The sequence below is a fragment of the Charadrius vociferus genome, unplaced genomic scaffold (assembly GCF_000708025.1).
Source record: "Charadrius vociferus isolate BGI_N301 unplaced genomic scaffold, ASM70802v2 scaffold259, whole genome shotgun sequence".
NCBI lineage: Eukaryota > Metazoa > Chordata > Aves > Charadriiformes > Charadriidae > Charadrius > Charadrius vociferus.
The window spans coordinates 5,011,959-5,017,819 of record NW_009661368.1 but is presented as its reverse complement, the minus strand read 5'-3'; positions in this window follow the sequence as shown (position 1 = coordinate 5,017,819).

Below are 5,861 nucleotides of genomic sequence, written 5' to 3'. Positions count from 1 at the left end.
ACGCGTTTGATGGCGGGTCGCCCGGGCCGTGCCTGTGGGGCCTGAGGCGGGGGGAGGCCCCTTCCTGCCCGGGTGGCGGGGATGCGAGCGGGGCTGGGGGGGTCTGGTGCCGTCTCCTGTGAGCTGCTGTGGAGGCCCAAGGGGACACGGGCAGGAGGGGACCAAGTCCGGTGGGGTTTGGGCCCTGCTGGGCCTGGAGGGAAGCGGGACTCGGGCCTGAGGAGGGTCCCCCCCCGCCCCTGCCAGACACTGGGTATTGAGCTGGAGGGTCCCCCAGCCGTTTCTCCCGCTGTGCCCGGGGCGGAAGCCGAAGTTTGGCCCCGAAGAGGCAGAAGATTGGCTATTTGGTTGCTAAAAGTGGCAAAGCAGATGTATTTCTAAAGCCTCTCAGCCCTGCTCGGTTCCCGTGGGGTTTGTGAGCACTCTGGGGCGGCGGCTGCTCAGGGACTGGCGTTTCTCCCCTTTTTCTTCCATTAATGACCCAGGGGAGCCGTGTGATAAACGATGCCCTTGACCAGATTTTCTCTCCAGCACACTGTTCTGTTTTGTGCTGGCTGGCTGTCACCATTCAGTGGTAGTGCGTATAGGAGAAGGCAGAATATTACAGGATTCTTTGTTAAAACTCTCAGCATTTCAGATATAAGGGTTTCTGTGTCATTCCGTTAAGCCTTGTAGCTTCTGCAGTGAGAACACTGATGAATTCTGACCGGTATCTTTTGTTGGGGGCGAATGTGCAGCTCCTTTGTTCCCTGCTTTGCTTCAGCATGATTCTTTCAGCCTTCAGTTCGCTGTCTGTATCTGTGCACATGGCCAGGAATGGCTGCGTCGGCATTTCAGTTGCTCAGGCTGAGGGTTGGTTCCACGTGTGTGTGATTGTAGAGAATTATGAACTGCTCTCGGTTGACATGTTACTTGGTTTGTAAGACTCGGGTGTGTTAATAAATGGATAGGCATGGTTTACCTGGATCCCAAAAATTTACAAAACCATATTATTATGCAGTTATATGAGGAAGAAGGTTGGAAGAAAATATTTTACATGCATCTCTGTACTGTACTGCTGCATCTCACGCTGTTGGGTGGTTACTGCCTAGATGTAGAACAGGATGTGGCTTGGTTTATTGTAAATTTTATTCCTAGCAAGCTGCATAGCTTGTTTGCGTGTAGAAGTGTTTTGATATTTAAAGAAAAATAACTTAAAAGGAACAGACCTTAAACTTGCATATACTATGTAATCTGTTCTCAAACTTCTGGTATGTTCTGTGTCTTCCAGGTGTTGGTTAGGGGAGCTTACGGGTGTTGCTGTTTCGGTTGCCAGCCTTTAAACTCCTTGAGCTGAACTTCCCTGGATCGTAAACTGTCTTTAATTGTAGCCAATGGGCTAGAGAGCATTGAGTTACTCCTTCAGATCTTCATGGCACCTCACACAAAATATAACAACTGATTTTGTTCGTGTTCCTGACTGTGAACTCTTTAACTTGATACCAGCTGCGCAAGATTAAGCTGCAAAAGAAATTACTTTGTAAAGATTGTAAAATGAGAGTGTAGGATAAGGTATTTATAATGGAGAATAAAGGTTTAAAACTCCTCATAAGTATATGGAATACTGTGTCATTATTATTTCCTGTAAATATATCTTTTCTACATTGAAGAATAATATCAATAGTGTATCAAATCAGATTATTTTAACTGTTACTTAAGTGATGTTGATTGAAGCAGCGTTACCTTCTGAGAGAGAGGAGCTGGAAGGTTACCAAACCCAAAAAGGAGTGTGAGTCAGCAGATGCGCTGGTGTCCAGCGGCAAACATGAGTCAGCACTGGCTGAGTGCTCTTTATCCTTCTGGAGGGTTGTTGCTCTGCACCGTTTACCTTATGTGACCAAGGCTGCAGTGCCAGCATTGGCGAGTCTGTCTTCAGCATTGCTACACCAGTTTCTTCTAAAAACTGAGAACAGAGGAAACAAAATTTTCTAAGTTTGAAGAGAAAAATTTAGTTCTTATTAAGGTTGTAAAAGAACTGTGAAGGTTTACTGAAGCTAGAACGTCTGTTTATGTTGGGATACAGACGTGATAAATAAAGGTGTTGGTCTTACAGCTTGTCATTCTGGTGTTTGGCTCCCTAGAATGAACCCTGAGTTCTTAAAAGGCAAGAATTTGGAGAGGGAGGAAGACAGAGAAAAGGAGAGGTTTAAAAAATTTGTCAGAGCAGCACAGAAGATTATATGAAAGGCCAGTCCCTACACCCATAACGGCCTCTATGTACTACCCAGACAGCAGGAACCAGGGCGTCTCCACTGCTTGCTCATTAGTGGATGGTGAAGATCTTGAATGAACCATTTTTCCTGTGAAGTGGTGCCTTCAAGGGGAAAAAAAAATGTACAAAAGAAAAACCTTGGAAAAAATGATCCTTAAACTCTGAGGGATTGGGTGTGAGTGGCTGAACCGAACTGCAGAGAACCTGTCGAGCAGAACACTTGTCTGGTGCAGAAATACAAAGTGGATAATCGTCATTCTTGTTTGGAGGCCCCCTAGGACCAGAGAAGTAAAAATTTTGAGGAATGGGACAAAAGAGTTTGAAGAGCCGCAACGAACACCCGTGAAACTCCCGCAGTTCACATTAAGGTTATTTTTCCCCTTTCAGATGGGAGAGGATTAAATTGCCGTTCGTTGTCTTTCTGGGGAGATGTGGTGGTTGCCATAGCGACAGTCTAAAACTTTTGTTTGACCACAAAATTATTTGAATCCTTTGAATCCAGATAATCCAGAGCCTTTCTGTCTCTTTACTGTTGGGAAATAAAACTGCTTTCCTCTTTGACACTCCAATTTTAATCGCAATCATCCTGTTATTAGGAAGGTGAGTAAACACCCATTTTACAGATGAAGAAACCGAAACAGGTGGGATTAGGGATGCGGTGGAGGCCAGGAGGGAATCATTAGAGCAGAGTTCACAGCCTCACGGGTTCAAAATTTGCTCCTCTCTTGCCATGTGTAGTTGCTCAGCCATCTAGCTTGGCACGGCTGTGTGTGCAATGCAATGCCCGTTGCCGCTGAGCAGACCCCAGGGTGACCTGAATTCACACCTTTCTGTCACCGGATTGGTGCAACTCTTCCTTTTCTTCCATATCCTTTGTACAACGGGGCCTCATTTCTCAAGCGCGCATGATGAAGAGGAAACACCAGAATAACCCTCTTGTTTCTCTTGGCCTTCAGGGAAGTGTTTTCTTGAGTTACTGCTGATGTTGCCATCACTGGTTTCTCTCCCTGGATTCTTTTTCTCCTTTCTTTTGTATTATTTTACAATTTCAGGGGGTTGACTGCTGCCCTATGTGGAATTTTTATTATTATTATTCTTTCTTGCCAACTACGGCAGCTTCTCCCAGCTTGAGACTGCAAATGGTATCAGGAGCTCTCACGCCGATGCTATTTCCTGGGTACCGGGAGCTACAGCCTCCCGTAGCACAGTCCGTGCTCTTCCTCTTACACCAGGCGATTTTCACCTTTCAATGTTATTTCATTAGTCACGAGATAAAATAGTTCTCCAAATATTTCTTGTCGCAAGCCGTGCTTCTGCCAGGCTTGCAGCCACAAATAGCAACAATAAAATGTGCCGGGCTTGTGACCCTTTTGGTAACGGCCGCAACTTGCAAATCTTCCTCTGCGAAGTGCCCGAGGTGAATGTCCCCTGGAAGGAAACACGAGCATTGTTATGGGGCCCTGTTTTGGGATGAGCTGAAGAGCGAATCTTTTCTGTCAGTTTGGGAATTTTTCTTTTGTTTTCAGGATTGTTGGAAGTACGAGTTATTGGAAGAAGCCGTTCCTATGTTGAAAAACATCTAGAAATATTTAATTGCTAAAAATGTTGAAAATACTTGTAATGAGATAGTGAAAGAAGTGCATGCTACAAAGCCAACTTCTTTGCTGATTCTCCATGAAAATCTATTGTTTCCTGATAGCTTGCCCATCATGTGTCACGTCATGTGGGATGAAGGCACGGGGCACTTTAACCAAATACCAATTTTCCCTAATCCCCATCTTGAAAGAGATACCCAGTGCCTTCAGACGCTCCCTAGTGAAAATCAGGGAGAAGTTGAAAGGATAATTACCTGTAAAATAAAGAAGAAATATCTCCCAGTGTTACAGATGGATCCCGAATTAATTGTATTAACATTATCTATCCAACAGGTTATCTAGAAAGTGTGACCAATATTGGAGCTACAGCGTACGATGTGTGGTGTAGCCACGGAAATCCAGTTTGCTCCCCATTTCTCATACCGTGTATTCCACTGGGACACATGCCATGGCACCTTGAAAGCATTCTGTACCTTTTTCTTAAAAAAAAAAAAAAAAAGGAATAGAATGCATACTGGATTTATACCCAGAAGCTCCAGAGTTTTGCAAGAGGTAGACGGACCCCCTCAGGTTGGGTAGGTAAGTCAAAGCCAGAGCTTGTCCTGAATAGAGGGGGGAAATTATTCCAGCGTTCACGTGCCTGGGATAGCGGCCTTCGTCTGTTAATGGGCAGTGTGCTTTTGAAACACATGCAATTGAGGCTGCTGCCTTCAAGATAACCTATAAAGTCTTAGAGATTCAACCCAAGGAGAAAGAAGAGGGAGTTGCCACCACAAAACGAGCCTTGAATAGAACAGGGAGCAGTTGATGGTAATAAAAAAAGCTTCTGTTCCAAACACGCATTGAAAATTTGTGGATAGTGTTAATATTATTCTGTATTCAGCCTATTTTCTATATTTTTTTTTTTTTCTTTTTACATACAGTGTTGAAGGAACAGGACACTTGAAGACTGGGGAGGGGAAATAGGAAAAATGGGAAATCTGTGCCTTTTTAACTGAACTTACTGGCTGCTGCCCCCAGCCAAGCCAGAGCGCCGGCACCTACTGGAACAACCTGTAGTTCCCCTCAGCTGCTGGAATTGTCTGGGAGTGTCTGCATTGCAGCGTGCTGGGAGATTTGGGGTGTTTTCAGCCGGAGGGGATGTGCAGCTGGCCGGAGAATGTCTGGCACGAGAGGGCCGGAGGCCGAGGATTGCATGGGACAGCATGCGATCGTAACCGCAGGCGCCGAGGTGGGACGGGTGCCGCTGGCGATAGGGACTGGGGACGGCTCCTTGGTCCCTAATGGGTCTGTGATAGTCTACAAGCACAGATACATCAGTCCCTAGCAACAGCCACAAATGGAAATGATAGAAATGATAAAAAACAGAAAAGGAAAAGAAAAGATGCCTGGGGAGGAGTGAGGAGAAACCCAAAGAAGTCCCATTGAATTCAGAAGGCTCCGTTCTGCGCTTCCTCCTCTACTTTTACAGCAGTTTCCCCCCACCAGCACCAAAACTGCAGCCCCTTTTTTTTCTCCAGTGCTGGTGCAAAAAAAGCACGCCAAAAAATGCTGAGCCTGCCTGGGATCCCTTCGCTGGTTGCCTAACACTGCTGTAAGGTTTGGGGTTTGGGTTTTACACCCCAGCCTGTCTCAGCCAGACCCCAGACCTGTGGATGGGCACCGCCTTCCAATGGACGGTATTAAAAAAAAAAAATAAAACCAACATAAAAATCAATGAATTTGCTTATTTCTGCTTTGAGCAAGGGAAAAAACCGTTTAGCCCGTCTAGAGCAGACAAGAAAGGGAGGAAGAGGAGGAAAAATCTTCTTTTTGCCAGAGCCCGGCTGGGTGTGTCTCCTCGCCCCCCCCCGCGGTGGGTCTGTGTTTCTGGCAGGCAGACTTGCCTGGGAGGGATCTGCCGTCAAAGCCACCCAGGAAAGGAGGCCCGATACGCTAATTAATATGCTGAACTAGTGACCCTTCTTTTTCTTTCCACCCCTTCCCTTTCTCTGGGCTCTCCAGACTCTACCCGC